This window comes from Macaca fascicularis, chromosome 7 (assembly GCF_037993035.2).
Source record: "Macaca fascicularis isolate 582-1 chromosome 7, T2T-MFA8v1.1".
NCBI lineage: Eukaryota > Metazoa > Chordata > Mammalia > Primates > Cercopithecidae > Macaca > Macaca fascicularis.
This window is the reverse complement of record NC_088381.1, coordinates 94,002,836-94,019,251: the sequence shown is the minus strand read 5'-3', so window position 1 is coordinate 94,019,251 and position 16,416 is coordinate 94,002,836. Positions and strand designations below refer to the sequence as shown.

General features: G+C 37.9%; 1 long non-coding RNA gene across 1 annotated transcript; it reads right to left on the bottom strand.

The window, feature by feature from the left end:
• Positions 1-2,057: 2,057 nt before the first annotated feature.
• Positions 2,058-7,816, bottom strand: LOC135971947 (uncharacterized). The gene is made up of 3 exons (XR_010588378.1): positions 7,746-7,816; positions 6,963-7,051; positions 2,058-2,132 (listed from the first exon to the last, which is right to left on the bottom strand). It is a non-coding gene; the product is annotated as an uncharacterized lncRNA (long non-coding RNA).
• Positions 7,817-16,416: the final 8,600 nt, after the last annotated feature.

Here is a 16,416-nt window from a genome sequence, read left to right as displayed (position 1 = left end):
TAAAGATGCATTCTCTTCCCACTTTCATTTTTGATCTTCCTCCCTGGATTCAATGTGTGCTTTATATACAAAGCGATATTGTACTTAAGATTGCCTCCATCAGGACGTTCTCTTCTCAGTGAAACAAGAGAAGAGGCATTTTTGGATTCACTTATTGTATTGGGTACCTGTAATCCTCTAATATCTGATTGATTGATTGCTCTTTTCATTTCCTTTTCTTTCATACCTATTCATATTATCTCACTATTTTCACCCATTTAAGCATCAACAGTGTATTTTGATAGTTTTTAAAATAAAACTATTTTCAAAATGTCATCTTTCCTTTAATATAACTGATAATATCAAATATTTTCTTCATCATTCAATATTGTCAAAATGCACTAAAAACCATTATTCTTCAGAAACCTTTAAGGGTCTTGAGGTTATTTTCTTCTCCTCCAGAGAAGCCCAGATTATAGTTTTATTCCTTCTTTTCTCCCCTTAGGTCTCTCTTTAAACAGCTATTTCTCATTTCTATCAGTTTGTGGGTTTTTCCTGCTTCTAATTGGCTGTCATGTGTTTCAAGCAATTCTGAGCGAATGCAATCTCTTGGCTTCAAGACGTTTTTATGAGTAAAATCTTGCATTTTATGACTCCTTTAGTTGAGCTGAAAGGTTTTCTTCATGTAATTCTGGTTTCAATCTCTGTTCAGGATAATGAAATTTGTGGTAGACTGATCTTCAAATAAATCAAATATAAAATAACACTTTTATCATCTTTTCCACATACTATCTCTTTAAGCCTGGTGCAACTTACATCATATATATTTTACATTAAGAAAGTCATTACAAAGTATGACTATCTGTGAATAATTTGAATATTTTTCCATTTTTGTATGTATTTTATAAGTCTTTAAAAACCAAATTCAAGCCAAGTCAGATGTTCTTAGTGTCTTAGTTATTACATCATGGTACATTTCTCTTTGCAAGATGACATTTGGCATAATAAGATAGTATATATTGAATAACTCCTTGGTAATCTGAAAGAATCAGGACAGTTTTAATGATAATTACATGACGCCCAAAGATGTCTTGCGATACTACATCTCTCTGACTCATTGACCAAGCTTTAGAATCCTAAGCACTGAGATCGTAGGTGAGAGAAACACCTGATTATTTCTATAGGAGTTAAGAAAATGGAACACAGGCACTTATACAGGACTTTACTTACATCAATTGCAGTCTTACACCTTATAGAGTGTGTACATGTGCGACAGTGGGGCATGAGGAGCAGTGGAACTCCTATGTAATTGTTTTGAGGGTGAGTAGCCACTATTATTTAGCCTGTTCTAGTTTTACCTTGCATCTCATCCTTTTATTGGCCTCTCACACTTCCTTCTCTTTGTTCTTTTCTCACCCTTATCTCCCCACCATCATTTTCTTCTTCCTCTTCTCTTCCTTAACAACCATTGGCCCTCTCCAAAATGTAAATTAATTTGTGGAGAGATTATAGTTATGCTTGGAGTAGACAAGAGAAAAATATTTGGCTCTTTTCCTCCATCTCAAGCCTTGGTTATCCCTACTGTGGTTTAATTTCATTACTAGGATTTGGATCAATAAATTTGTAGAAAACACAAAGCCAGTTTTCTCAGTTTATTGACCTTCTGTTGAAAGCAGACACAATTTAGCCAACATCTGGACAGTATTTGTGAAGGCCAAATGTAATGCAAACCCAAGCCAGAGGATGAGTTGATGCATTTGTTAGCTAAGCTATTTGATAGACTTACGAATATGAACAAAAAATAAAAATAAAAAACTGGCTGCTTTTAGTTCCCTGCTTGGTTTGTTTTCAGAAAGGCTTACATAGTCATGGTGAACTGACATACACATCTCATGGGTTTTTCTTTCCGGTGCTTATAGGAAATTTTGCTCCTGGAAGATACTCTCAAACCCAAGTTTCTCCTACTGACTATCTCACTATCTTGGATAATGGCCAGCTTTGGCAGCTGCCTTATCTTTTTCAAATGTTCACTGTTTAGTTAAAGGTAGCATTATAAATTGTCACACATTCAGACTGACCTGGTAGAGGTGATAAATGGAAGGCCTTCTGGCTGCATTTAGTAACTTGGATTTGCTATGGAGTGCAAATGGAAACTGAGGAATAAATAGAAGAAAAAAAAACATGAATTATAAAAGGTTAGTCAAGGGGAGGTTAGGGTTATTTATCTGTAAGGAAAACGGTGCCTGGATCTATCAAAGTGTTGCCAAGTATATGTCTCTGTGTAACCTAAGTGGCAGAAAGGGAGGTATTTGTTCTTAGATTTCAAGCTCTTTGATAGAAATAACATATTCAAATTCTTCATTTGTACAGTTGGATTTAAAAGGCTCTGGACAGAGGCTACTAAAGTGGAGGATGCTGAGAGGCACCTGAACTAGGAGAAAATGTCAGCACATTGTTCAGACATTGCTCTGTCCATTGCCGTATTTGTGACATTTACAAAAATAAATATGTATGGAAATCATTAGACCCCAATTTCTTCTGGATATGAAGTTCATATTAGCCATACAATGAATAACACGGCATTTAAAATTACTCTAGAATTACTCTGGAATCTTTCATATTTCATATTACCTGATTTCATTTGTTTTTCAAGGTGAATTTAGTTTCTGTGTCTCGACTAACTAGTTTATATTCATGTATGTATGTTACACATATTTAACTGGACTTCGTAAAGAATCTTCATGAAAATGCCTTTGCCACCATATTTTATTGTTGCAACGCACCTTGGGAAGAAGCCAGGCTGCTCATCTTCAGCACTGAAAGGAGAAAAAGGGCTTCTCTGAAGGGGAATTGCTGATTCCCCTTTTAGCTTGGCCAGAACGACCACTTCATCAGATTGCTGAAAGAGGTGGAAACAAAACACAACAAAACAAAACAAAAATCCCTAATTTGCAGTTTACTTTCAAGTCTGGTGGGTCATAATTTTAAACTAAGATTTAAAAGTTAACTAGCTATTAGCTCCTTTGATCAGAATCTAATCAAGTGGTTGTGAAACAGAAAACCACTGAAGTTTCCCTCAGGAATGATTTGATTATTGGGAAATGTGCTCGTGGGTGAACTTTTCTTTACCTTTTTTTCTTGGCCATCTTAAATAGATACAGGCTATTTTTTTCAGTCTCCTCAGTAACTGACCCGATTTTTATCTATTCTAAAAATATTTTTCTCCCACAGCAGAGGCCTAATTCCCATATTAAAGAGGACTGCAGAGTAAAGTGGCATTAATCTGTTTCTTTGGGTAAGCGATTTTCTAACAGTATATGACTCTTTACAACATTTTAGGAATATGAGTATCTTCATATTTACTTCTTAAAAAGCAAATGAAACTCTGTGATAAGGAAAGAAGTTGGTTAACAAATCAGTGAAACTTGCAGAAAATTCACATCTCTTTTCCGTAATCTAGGGATGTAAAAATTTGATATAGCGCATTACTTGGGTTTCCGAAATATTATTTACCAGTCTTTAAAATTCAGACTGTGGTTTTTAAATTTCTAATTCCATGTTTCTTCTAGCCACATTTATTGCCTGTCTAAACTTCTTTTCAAATTGGTAATCTCGATTACACTTCTTTGAATTTAACTGAAGACAAAATAGCTTGCTTTTGGATGTCTCCATGTAATTACAATTTAATTCTGTCTGGTTGATATGCTAAAGATAATGGCTTCTATTTTGCAAAATGCGACCTAGCTACATGCTCACACCATTGCCAGAGTCTATTTCAGATGCAGAAGCCAACTGTTCTCTCATTCCTGCAGAGTTCAGGCTTTCAGATTTTGGCGGCATTTCCATGGCTAGAATGAAATGAAAATTTCTCTTGATCTTTATAAAAACTCTAGCTTACCAACTCAGTGATGTGCATCGTGGAGCAGAGAGTGAGGTACTGAGTCTACATTGCCTGCAAAACTGGTACGAGACTGGAGAACACGAAACTTTGTTCCCCTTTTCCCTCTCTTGTTCTGCTCATGTCTAATCATTGCAGTAAACGGATTTTGGAGGGTAGCCACTTGTTCCCCCTAACAAATGTTAAACATCACCAAACCTACTCAGAGAACAGTGTGACGTCCCAGTCTGGAAAGTTCAATCTTTTTTTAACCAGATACTTTTATGCCCCCTTCTTATAGTTGTTGTTGTTGGATTTAGATGGCTTTTGGGTCCTATCATCAGGATTATCTGCCCCCAGGTAACAGATAGGCATTGTATAGATCCAGAAAGCGATTGTGCCATTTGGAAGGCAGAATAGCAGTGTCCATCAGGCAGTGCTGTGTAGTGTCCTGTACTGTAGTGAAAAAAGGCACTATTTCCACTATAGGAATCAGTAGGCAGTTCTAATCCTGGAGTCTGTCCGTTGTTTCTGAGGCAACTATGGATGTAACCTCTTTGGGGTATCATGTTTCCTTAACTGAATTAACTCCAAGCATCTCTTCAATAAGTGTACCTGATTGATTCTGGAGGAATTTAAAATCAATCTAATACTAACTCATTTTGAAACTTCCTTATTGATTTGTTTTTCCTCTCCTTTACCTCCTTTCTACTAGTATCTGCTTGACTTCATTACAAAAGAGGTAGCAGATTGGTAAAGGGAAGTTTATGAAATCAATTAACAAAAACACAAGCACCCATATTGACATAAGCAAGTGTACCCATTTGAAAGTTTCCACTATCTTTAGGAGAAAGTCCACTGACTCATATAAATACATACTCATAGATACTGCAAAAACAGTATGATCAAAAGGTAAAATGTCTTTCTCAAGATCTCAAACATCCAGAGAGAGAACTATATCTACAGCCCAGCTGAAGGAGCAGGGAGCAAATTAAAAGTCCCTTAAAATGCTGATATGAAACAAACAAACAGAAAACAGAAACTGATTAACTAAGACAATATAGAAAACTTCAATGTCTTAAAATCATTTCATCCAATAGAAATTGCTCTGAATTTTGTGGTTACTTGGAAGAGAGAAATAACTTTGAATAATCAGTTGAGAGAGCTACCTTTATGTTAATGGTGTAGTTGTATCCCCCTCAAATCTGCTTACCTCTAGTAATATATGAGACACATTGAAAACATGCAACATGGTTGCTTTTCATATACATTATTTGTAACAATATTTTATTTTTTCTGTAACTCTTTAGTGACTCTACTACTTTTTCATCATTAATTCTGACAGGTGCCAAAATGGTAAAATGGCTAAAAAATGACCCATGTGATAATTGTTTTAGTCACACTAGCTTGACAAACAATGTAATAAAAATCATGATTTAAAATTCAGAATGGAACTTGCAAAACATGGTATCAAGTACTGTATCAAATGCTTGAACATGTTTTTAATTGGCAAAACTTTAATGCCATTAAGAGTTTTGCATATGCTTCAGCTAGCTTTTGTGCAGTTGAGAAAAAAATATCAATACCCATCTGTCACAGCGAGTGGAGCACATATGGTAACAGAAGACCTTAAAATACATCAGATGTAGTTTCTATTATCCAAGTCACTTTGGCTCCAAAAGGAGTTCAGCCACCTTGCTAGAGCTTTGGCTATTAGAAGTTTAATTTTGCCAATTAAAGTTGTTATTTTGCATGTAACTATGACAATTTTGATTGTATTCCTCTGCTGCGTTATTAACAGTCATTATTATGAATTCTGAGCTCACATAAATCCTTCTGTTCCAATTTGGGTTTCTGTAATAGTAAAGGCAATGGCTCTGCCTTCAAACAGGCACCCTTCTCAGTTGGTTAAGTGATCAGTGTTGGCAGGGACCCTTTGTAGATGCCTTCTGTCCTTTCTGGAACTGTCCTGGTTTGACTTAACAGTGTTGAGTTAAAAGGGAGAGTTGAGTCAATTTTCCACATATTTCAAGTCAAAATACAAACTTGAAAAATGGAAGATATTTTTGAGATGGGGAAAAGGTTGTATAATTAGGTTTCATTCATTTATCTGGCATTTACCTAGTGGCTACTCTATGGCAGGAAGGATGCGAGATGCCAGAGATGGAGAGATATAGACCCATGACACTTTCCCTCAAGAGCAAGTAAAAGCTAGTGAAGAGGAAACAAACAGTACGGTTTAAATTCCATTGCATAGGTATTGAGAGGATGCATTGAGAGCAGGCTAGAAGAATGATTACCATGGGAAAATCTGAGAAACATTTTAAAGGGGATGAAGAATAGGAAATTATCATAAGACATACTGGGAGAGATACTGCTCATGTCAATTGGAAGAGCACACATAAAAACATGAAGATGGAAATAACGGTAAGAAATTTGTGGAATACTGAGTATATCAATAGGGTAGGAGATGAGGGGACAGAGACCAGATCACAAAAGTCTGTTCTTTCTGGATTTGGAGCCCTATCTTGAAGATTTTAGGGATCTTTAGAATATGTTTGAGCAGCAAAAGTATATCGTCAGGTTTCCATTTTGTAAAAAGCACTCTGATTTTCAATGGCTTAATTGGAAGGAGCTGGGATTAGAGGCAATAAATTTACTTTAAGGAAACTAAGAGGCACTGGCAGTGGGGTGGCAGAGGAGAAATAAATTGGGAAAAATATTTAGACTATGGAATCTACCAGACTCAGAGTTATCCTGGTTTTTCATACTGATTAAGTTTACCACATAATGTTTGACCTTGCCTTTGTTTGCTGTGTCAACACAAATCCACAGGCCTGTTTAATAAAAGCAAATAGGAGGTAGAGTGGGGAAATGGACATTGCTTTTTATGAACTCAACAAATCTTGCCAAATTGAAGAAGAATTGCAGAATGTATAATCGGTAGTGTATTTTAATTCATATGAGACAGAACTCAGAGTTTATATTTTTCCAGTTCTCTTGTGGCAAATTAAGGACGAAAGCATCAGAATCTCTTCTAAATCATTATTCATTTTGATGGCTTTAAAATTCTTTTAAACTTTCTCAATGTTTATTTTCAGCTTACCTTAGCAAGAAGCTCTGCTTGGGGGTTCAATCTTAATGAAGTAGGAAACTGAATAATCATCAATGTTCATAAGGATATGGACTCACTTTCTGTAATTGAGATCCAACATAATAATGATTATTTACAGTCTAGGCATAAGAAGTCCAATGCTGGTTTAAAGACTTCACTGTATTAGAGATACAGTCTCCTCTCCCTTTGCTTTGTCAGCCATAGGGTACTATTCATTCAGCATGGTCCAAAGTGGCTCATGGCATATCCTCATCCCAACCACTGTGAAGTGCTACACTTTCCTTACTTGAAGGACACACATACTTTTCACATCCATCCAAATATCCTTTTGGCCAGAACATGGCCACAGGCCACACTAAGATGCCAGGGATGCTGAGAATACTTTTTTTTTCTGAGTGTTCCTGGGCCCTGCTAAAAATTATATGACTTTATAAGAAGAAGAAAATGGATACTGGGGAACAACCAGTAGTTTCTGACACAGTACCCCTTATGATACTTTGGAGGTGGTCATTCAAGCTGGGCTGTGCCATATCAGGCTGCCTTCTCTTTTGCATTGGCTTTCATGAGCAATCAGTTCTTTTACAAAGCACATGAATATTTATTGATTATTCCTGTCATTCATTTATTTCACTTATTTAACAACCATTTGGTGAGCACTGACCTTGCAAGTTATGTCTCAGTAGTGAGAGATGGAAAATTAAATAAAGCTCAGTCTTTTCCCCCATAGAGTTGACAGTTCAAAGATGGTGACATAGAGAGTAAATCAGTAGTTACCATAGGCCATGGTCAGTGACGTTCTGTATAGCAGACACTGTCCTCAGAGTCCGCCGTGTACCCGGGGCCCTAGAAAAATTTGGTGAGATGCTGATTTCTGTGTGCTCACTTCCACAGAGAGTAATGTTTACCTCCCCTTCCTTTTCCTTTGGGATTAGGTCTGGGTATCTAATCTTCTTTGCTTTGGGCCATTTTAAATGGCCCTTTCCCTTCATGCAGAAAACAGAGGAATCTGGCACTTCACAGAGGATTTCTTTAGGGTTCTAGCCTGATTAACTGAGATTGAGCCCTGCCTTCCCTGTGGGAGCAAGAATGGACTAGGTACTTTGAGTGGAGAAGCTGACCCATGAGAAAGAAGGAGAGCTTCAGGCAGAACTGCTGGAATGGGGAGACTGTTGGGGGTGGAGAGTGAGTGGGTGACTGAGACTTACATCCCACTTTCATTCCAGAACCTTAAGGGTCCCTGCCTAGAGACTGCATGACTCTCTCTTATCCAATGCTTTTAAAATCCGATTTTACCTCCTATCACTTTTCCCCTCTTTCACTCCCTTCAGCCACACCAGCCTCCCAAGTACTTGACAGTCAGGCTTGCTCCCTCTTCATAGCCTTCAAGCTCTATGCTTCTTCTGTACAGGCTGCTCTTCCCCTAGAGCCACATGGCTAATTCCCTGACTTCCTTCAGTCTTATTTACCTGCTATGTGAGGCCTTCCCTGGTCATTCATTCTAAAATGTCAACCTCTCACTCTGATTCTGTGTGTCTTCCCTGCTTCACTACCTCCCCTTAGCATTGATTATTCTTTACTTAATTTCTAGAGGTGCAGGGTTGGGGTGGGGGGAACAGAGGGAAATAGAGAATAAAGACAATCTCTATGGGAGAAGAGATTTTTGTCTGTTTTATTAAATACTCATCTCCAAGATGGTGCCTAGCACATCGTATGTGCTCCGTAAATATCCATTAAATGAATGAATAATGACAAATCTCCTCAGCCCAAACTAGACAAATAAGGAGTAGAGTCTCCTTCATCTAAATTGACTATTGTCATTATTGACATGGACAATTGGAATCTCAGTAGAAACCCTGGACTTCAGAATAAAAACCTTCTCTTCAAGCTTTCTGGCAGGAATTAAGTATCTTGTAACTGAGCAACAGGAAGCATAGAGTCACACAAAGTTTGATTTATTTTTTTAATAGAGAAGATGTGTCATTTCTTGCACCTGAGTGTTTTGAGCAAATCCTTATTATTATCTTCAGTAGGCACAGTGTCCATCCTGGTCTCATCCTACTATTTCATGCCCAATGTTCATATATTCTGGATTTTTGGCTTGAAAGTGCATTAAGGACTTGCCATGTTTGGCTTGAAAATGCATTAAGGACTGCTATTGCTACCAGTGGCCCATGGTAAGTGCATAGGACTAGCACAGGGAGCAAAGGGTCAACATTCTAATACTAGCCATTACTTAGAGGATAGAGCACTGCAAATGAGTATGCCATGTATGTGTGCGTCTCAGTGTATCTCAGCCCATTCATGCTGCTAAAACAAAACACTAAGAGTGGATAATTTGTTAGCAATATAAATTTATTTATCACAGTTCTGGAGGCTGGGAAGTCCAAGATCAAGCTGCCAGTAGATTCAGTGTCTGGTGAAGGCTGCTCTCTGCTTCTGGATGGCTCCTCTTGCTGCATCCTTATATGGTGGAAGGTGTGGGTAAAGGAGCAGGGTGGGGAGTGCGCTCTTCAACCTCTGTTATAAGAGCACTAATCCATATAGGAGGACGAAGCCATCATGACTCTATCACTTCCCCAAAGGCCCCATCTCTTCATACTATCACATTGGATATCAGGTTCCAACACAGGAATTTTGGAGGGACAGATACATCCACCAATGATAGCAATGTGTATGTGATTTAAGAAATATAAATTGCACATGTGTACCACTGGCCAGTGAATTTGGTAACTCTGTTATTGACTGTGTCAAAACTTACATTTCCATTTTTTCTGCTTTGAAACATGGAAGTTTCTTCTTGTATCACTGCATAATTTTGATGAAGGGACTCGAAACAGGCCTCTTTTCTCTGAATTAGACTTCTCTATACAATTAGTTTTCCCCCTTTGCTCAGTACTCCCTATAGTCACACCAAATTGTCATCTAATGAAAGTTATATTGCCTAGTATTTTTCCCCTACCTATTTCCTAGGAGATTCAGCAGAAATTGAAAGAATTAGCCCAGGTTAAGATGACAAAAATAATTATTCTTTGGTTAAAAGAAGCAAAGCTTACATCCAGGGACTCATTCAAGTTCATTTAATTTTACACAGAAGAGTTTTAAAAAAGTGGTTAACTGAAAAATATGTAAAATGAAATATTAAAACACTGAATAAGTTAAAGAATCAGAAATGAGCATTCATTGAATGCCTATAGGAAGCCATTTAGCAATTTACTAAATAACTGAAGAGATTGATATTAAGATTTAAGATTATTGTGTTTCTCATTTTACAGGGAAAGAAAACAGGTTTGGGGTTGTTAGTAAGAGCCAAGGATGCATTGCTAGTAAGTGGTTAAGGCTGGATTTGTATCTAGGTATGTTTGATTCTGACTGAACTTTCCACCCTACCTTGCTGGTTTCCAAATGTCTTTGCGTTCAGAAAGTTCTTAATGTTTTAGTTCTGTACCTTCGAAAGTCAAAGTTCCATATTTTATGTCTAAATAATCTCATATTTTCTCTTTTGCTAGAAATAATTTCTTTGATTGGTCTGGTACTTGGTCTGTGTGAATTGCTTTATTTGTTTTTTCAAAGCTGTGCAGGGATTTAAGTTCCTTGCTATTCAAAATATAGATGAATTACTTCATTTTTGAAATTTCTACACCGAAGTAAGTTTCAATAGCAAAACATGTTGTTATGGGCTCAGTCTCTGAATCTTAAGCTCAACTTCTCTACTTATACAGTAGATGAAAGTGGTCATATTATTTAACTACACTGTGCCTCAGTATCTTTATCCGTAAGATGGGGATGATACAGCAATATAAGAACTAAATGAGTTAATATGTGTAATACAATTAAAATACTTTGAGCCAATGCTGACACATAACAATCACCAATGAAATTGTCATTTATTTACCCAAACACAACAATCTTAAATATATTTCTAAAAATTTTCTACAGCACAAGATATGAAAGTTTCATAAAGGTTATTTCCCTCGATGTCTTCCTGTTAACCATCTCCTAAAATCAGGACTTTGGAAGCATAGAACGATGGGCTGCACAAACTTGAAGTTATGACTTTTCACTGGAGAACAAGCCACCTGAAAGCAGGGCTATGTACCTCTTTCATTTTTACGTATTTTGTGTATTTTTAAAGCCAGATATATTTTTAAAAGATCATACTTATGATAAGTAAATTACGTAGTGAAGAAAGATCAAAATAAAGTTGATGAGTAAGAAGGCACACTTATTCAAGAGTGGAAAGAATAAAACAGTTCTTTTTCTTTTGTTTTTAATGTAAGAGGAAAGGGAAACAGACATATTAAAATTATTATTTCAGGTAAAGTTTTCTCTCGGTCGAAGTAGTTAACATTGGCTTTTTTTCTCCTTTGTCCAAAGCAGTCTTTTCTTTCATGGGCTTCTGAGATATGGCCATGTAGAGGTGATATCTCAGGGCTACGGTGAGTGCTGAGATGGTCAGGATCACCCAATTGGTCCACTAACTAGCGTGAGAATCAACAGTAGTAAAAAGAATTTCTGAAAGATTTGTGATTGATCTGTCATCTGGATAAAGCCCCCCAATGATACATGCTTTACACAATTCTCTAGCATCTGTAGAGTGCATGATATCCTGAGTTTTCAGGAGCATCACCTACAGTTTGTTCCCTGAAGACTTCTTCCCCACAGAAATGCTCATGAAGAAGTCTGGTCATATCACATACCTTGTGGTGCAAGATCACCCTGGTGCTTTTGCTGTGATTGTGCTTCTTAATCTCTCCCAGGGTGTAGTATTTTATGCCCTTGTCTGACTGCTCAGCCATCTCAGCGCGAAGCGAGCCAGGTCCTGCACACACACACATGCTGAATGGAACAGAACATGCATCACAGCCAGCTCTGCCGGAAGCATGTCCTGTGTGTCCGGCCCAGCGTGCAGGTCTTTTATTTTTAAATTCATTTATTCATATTGAAAAAGCAAACACAAAATTAATTGATCATCATTGGAGGATGTTACTATACTGAGTCAATAGTTTGAAAATTGGTAAATAAAGTAACAATTTAAAGGCTTATCTTGTTTTCTTATGCAAACTATACCACTAGGTAACCAAATAGTGGATGAGGAGTAATTTTTTTCACAGAAGAATTAATGGATCTAGGCACTGGTCATTTGTGGTTTCTAGTAACATAGAAATTGAGAGAGAGAGAGGGGAACAGAGAGAGGAACAAAGAGGTAGGCATTATGCACTTCTATTTGGATGGATACAATATTTATAAAGTCGTCTTATGAAAACTGTAATTTGTAGAAGATAGAGAATGAAGAATATGTAAATCTACCCCAATGTGATTCAATCAGCAAAATCCAGAATGAGGGAAACTACGGAACAAACCGTTAATTTCTTCAATAAACAAATTCAAGAAAAAGTGGTTAGACGAGGTTCTTACAGATTAGAAGAGATTTTAAAAAACATCAACCATTTCAAGGTGTGGATTTTTTTGTCCAGATCTTGATTCACATAAACTGTACAACAAATTTTCTCACATTTATGAAAGAATCAGAAATTTCAACACTGGATATCTTATAATATTAAATTTGTCAGTTTTCTTAGGTGTGGTGATGGTAACTGATTGTGTTAAAAAGCAATCCTCATTATTCATTTGCAGATAAAAGGATAAAGTACTTAAGATTTGCTTCCTAATAAAGCAGCGCAGGGGAAAGTGGATAAATGTATGAATGGGGCAGGATTCACCATGGTTATTGGAACACAGTGATTGACACATGGAGAAATCAGGGTTTCATTATAATATGTTGTTTATTTTGTGTATGTTTGAAGTTCTTTATAATTTTTTTAAAAAGCCTTTTTAAAATGTCTTTTAAAAACTATAGGTTTAGACTGCATTAAAAGAAAAAACTTGGACAAATTAAGTTTAATAGTTTAATGGAGCAGAGAACAATTCCCATATCAGACAGCTCCAGAACTAGAATAGGTTCAGAGAGACTCTGGCGCTACCACGTGGTAGAAAAAACATTTTTTAACAGTAAAAAGGAAAGTTAGGTACAGAAAATGGCAGTGAGATATAGAAACAGATTTGGCACACCTAGACATTTGCCTTATTTGAATATGGGCTTGAACTGTTAGCCACCTTTGACTGGATGAAACTCAGTGATTGACAAAAGAGTAGGTATCAGTCTGCTTACATCTCCACTTAGGTTACAGTTCACTATGTATGGAGAAGCCTTTAGGCCAAACTTAAAATATGTAAGGAGGTAGCTTTAGGCTAAACTTTTAAACAACTGGAAGGCATACATAACTTAGAAGTAAAATATATGAAAGTATTCACTTGAGTATTATAGTCAGTTTGAATGTAAATGCAAACTAAACTAATTTGAAAATTAGGTAATGCTATGATTCAAGACCAAAGGATGTGGGCTATGTGCCATCTTCTTTAGATTTTGGAATTATTGCTATAGCTACTATAAATAGCACTCCTTATTTCCTATCAGGATTGCAGACCATTAAGTATGACTGTTATCCTTTCGTTATTTAAGAAATCTCAGCAAGCTGACGCCATCGTTTTAGAAAGACAATCACCAAACTATATTTAGTTTTCTTAACGAAAAAGATGTTTTGTTAGCTTGAGGAAGATTTAGAAATAAGTGTAGAAATATTTAAGGAAATCAAATATGTAATATCGATATTTTATTATTAAGAAATATGAGTATATTTTATACTTTAAGTATCATGGTATGGAAGAGAATTGGACCTATTAGAATAACAGGTAAATCTGTCATTCCAGTTAAACGTGTTAATTGGGTAATTGATTCATACTTGTCATTTTAGTTCACATGTTACCAACTGTACTTTCAGTTTGGACATTTGATAGAATTGGGGGTTCACCATGCTATGTAATTAATTTGTAAAAGCTATTATACTAAAGTAGCTAGGAAAGTTTGTCCATCAGATAGTTGAGAAACTTAAATAGGCAATAGGATATACTCAATTGATAAATTCGGTTTAAAATGTTTGAAGAGGTTTAAAAAAAGTTTTTAAATAGGACCAAATATTAGCCAGCCTTCCTAAAAAATTGTTGCTGAATGTGCTATACTTTGAATAGAAGATTTATATGTAGAAATCAGATGTTTAAGAAAAGCTAATTTTAAAATGTATAACTTTAATATTTCATGTGTTAATTTAGAAGCCATTGTTTACGAAGTTAAGTGGGTTTTTCTGTGCACAAAACCCACCCATCCTGGACTTACAAATACAAACAAAACAAAAAGAACCTCACATTTTAAACAAATGAATGGATCACTGAAGTCTTAAAACATATGTTTAATGCAATGAATAGGAGTGAATTTTGGGAGCCCTGCTAGGAGTGACACTCTCCCGAAATGTCACTTTCTCCGAGGCTGTCAGACTGGCAAGGGCAGGGGCGGGCCGGCGGGGAGGGCTCCGGCATTAACATATTTCCTAGACGCTCCATCTCCTTGGTCCGGCGTAATGGATGCCTCCCAGCTCCCTGTGGACACGGGAGCCCATCAGGCCAGGAGCAGATTAAAGCTCACACACTTCAAATTGGCGGCTTGCCGCGGCTTGCCAGAAGGCTAGAGTTCAGCGCGACTTTAATAGAGAAATCGCCAAGTCTCCTTCTCCCCATCTCCCTCTCGCCTTCCTTTGAAAAGAACTCGAGTCCTAGGCAAACCTCAGGCCCGCCTCCCGAACGCCCCAGAGTCGGGCTGCGGCGGGCGGGGGTCTCGGGTCGGAGAAGGGACCGGCGGGCGGGGGCGCAGGGGACCGGCGACTTGGCGAACACCCACCCTCAGCTCAGCTCCCCAACCCCGGGCGTTCGCGCTGCGCATACTGAACTGTCAGCGACGACTGATTTATAAGACCGATTTACCTTCTGGAGAGTGTAATTATGTTCATAGTTAAGAATTAATCAGGTGAGAGAATTATGGAATAATCATTCTCCGGACTTTGAAGGACAAACTAAATGGAGACCCACCAATGCAGCTGCAGGGCCTGGCCGCCGGGAGTCCTTTGCCTCCTCGTCAGTGACGGGGCGGTTTCTGAGCTAGCTGACTTCCTTTGTAAAAAGGCAAAACGAAAAATCTTGCTGAGTTTCTCCAGAAGGATAGTTCCCAGTCACCCATTTTAAAAGGTGGGGAAAAGAAGATTTTGTGAAAGAAGGAATTCGTAGAGACCGGATTATCTCTGAATAAAAATTTGGCTGTTGTTTCCTGTTCAAGAAAATTATACCTGAATTGCTTTCTGCTTTCACTTACTTTATGGAACAGTCAGCACTTCAGAATCGTTTTCTTTATTGTTTTTGCTAATATGTTTCCCCTTCACCCCGGCAGTGTGGGCTGGATGGCTTTCACATTTAGGGATTATGTTCTTTTTAGATGGGGAGTGTGTGTGTGTGTGTGTGTGTGTGTGTGTGTGTGTGTGTGTGTGTGTGTGTATTTTTTTTTCTTCCTTTTCTTTGGGGCCAGGAAACTTGTCAGTTAATTTAGCTTATTTTTCAAATTGTCTCACTATCCTCCTCTCCACACATCTTTTTCAAAATTGGTATTTCTGTTGGGATATGGTCGACTATTTTGTATTATCTCTGAGGAGAATTGCTAAGAGTCCCTTGACAATTACCTTGCAGTCCAATCACATACTCCTTTACTATTAAAGTTTGAAGAAAAGTGGCTGCAGTAGAAGCAAAGAATGGAACAGATTGAATGAGATGACTGCAGTATCTGAAAACTGTCATACCATTTCCTTGACAAGATACCGTCATTCTAACACTGTGCTTCATAATTGGAAGGAAGGGGCGATGCAATTCGTAACCCAAATGGCCTATTTTGTTAGTCATTCAAGTGTGTACACGTAGGCCTCAAACAGTCTGCATGCCACCTTTCTTCAGCTCCCTCCCTTGACCCTCCACCCTATTTCCCTTACTCTTGGCTGCCTCCACTGTCTCAGGGCTGTGGAGATTCTCTGTTGGACCACCTGTTTCTCTTCTTCTCTCATGGCCTCTGAATCTTTGATCCTCTTTTGTACCTTACCTAGAAGCCTCATTTTCTTTAGCTAGTTCTCAGTTCTTAAGCTCTTACTAGCTATGCATAAGTTAGATTCAGGGGGTATAGAAGAAAAGGGGCCAGCGGGGTGGCTCACGCCTGTAATCCCAGCACTTTGGGAGGCCAAGACGGGTGGATCACCTGTCAGGAGTTCAAGATCAGACTGGCCAACATGGTGAAACCCCTTCTCGACTAAAATTACAAAAAATTAGCCAGGCGTAGTGGCGGGCACCTGTAATCCTAGTTACTTGGGAGCCTGAGGCAGGAGAATGGCGTGAACCCGGGAGGTGGAGCTTGTAGTTAGCCGAGACTGCACCACTGCACTCCAGCCTGGGTGACAGAGGGAGACACCGTCTCAAAAAAAAGAAAAATTAGTTGGGCATGATGGAGGGTGCCTGTAACCTC